Source organism: Odontomachus brunneus, unplaced genomic scaffold, assembly GCF_010583005.1.
Source record: "Odontomachus brunneus isolate Ranch 3 - 2012 unplaced genomic scaffold, Obru_v1 Obru_scaffold_086, whole genome shotgun sequence".
NCBI classification, from domain to species: domain Eukaryota; kingdom Metazoa; phylum Arthropoda; class Insecta; order Hymenoptera; family Formicidae; genus Odontomachus; species Odontomachus brunneus.
Window position 1 is genome coordinate 414,060 of NW_022639536.1, and position 1,368 is coordinate 415,427.

Consider the following 1,368-nt stretch of genomic DNA (forward strand, 5'->3'; position numbering starts at 1 on the left):
CTCAGGATCATTGGGAGGTGAAGAGGGTGAAAAGTAGGTCGTGGGGGAAGATGGAGGAATAGGTGGAGGTGCTGGACGAGGAGGCAGATTTTGAGAAAAAAAGAAAAACCGCCAAGTGGGGTGGGAGGGGTGGTAGGTTTTTGCTGATCCAGGAGTCTAGATAGCGACCTGTGCGTAATCCGGGACAAATACTGTAAGCGAGAGAGAGAGAGAGAGAGAGAGAGAGAGAGAGAGAGAGAGAGAAGCAACTCCAGGATGTGAAAAGGGGGGAGGGAATCGCGAAAGTCGCTTGTCTGATGACACAGTCGGGGTCCCATTACAACGGGAAGGGACAAACCAACTTAGAGAAGTTGACACCCCGGAATTACCAATAGGTTAAGATGGGAAGACATCTACCCGGAGTTAAAGTTTTGATATTGGGGGGAAGAAAACGAGTAACAAAACGATAACTTACTGTTGATGTGCGATTTGGAGGAGAGAGTAACTGTTGCTGGATTTCTCAATTGGGCCCCCTTCGATCCTCGTTTGAATAGAACCTGGTATTTGTGTGTGAGGGTTGCGGACGATCGCACGATGAATACAGCAATAAGCACAGAGAGTTGAGTAGCTGAACTCTTAGGGTACTTGGATTTTTCCTTAGTGACTCGCGGTGCGCGGAGTCGCGGTTATATACGATATCAACTGGAAATGGTTTGGTAGGGAAGATGTAGAAATTTGGGGGATCCTAGGTTGTTGGATTCGACAGAGAAAATGGTATGGGGGACTGTCGTATCCAGTAGTAAGTAAGTAGACAGTGTTAAGGAAATCTTCTTGGCTGGGGTTGTGGGTGGAGAAAATCATACATTTCAAAAGAGAAGGTTATTGGAGGATTTTTAAGGTGGTGAGGGAACCAGCAGATGAGGCGAAACCGGATAACGTAAGTTAGAAAATGTAACGGACATAATTTTTTGTTATCCAGCGGTTCCTTTTGATCCCAAGAATAAGGTCCGGCGAAGTTTACTTCGCGGATTAAGGAGTTTCAGTGCTGTATTTCCCAGGGTTATTTCGGAATTTTAGTCGGAATTTTTATTGGGGAAAGACGAAAAACGGTCTTACGATTCGGAATTGTTTGTTGTTTCCCGACAGAGGAGGCAAAGATAGAGTGCATGACTCATGTCTGCACAGGACGTAACAATTGCCTTTATTGACAATGTTATTGCAGATGCTGAATCCCGGATTCTGGACACTGACTCCGAGTGGGCATTATCAAATTCGGTCTTTTGACTGGTTGACGACACTTTTGCCTCTCTTGATATAGATCTATTTGCATCCTTGCGAAGTTGACTTTTATCTTTCCGTACGAGAATTTACCGCTAAGTACGGTTATTA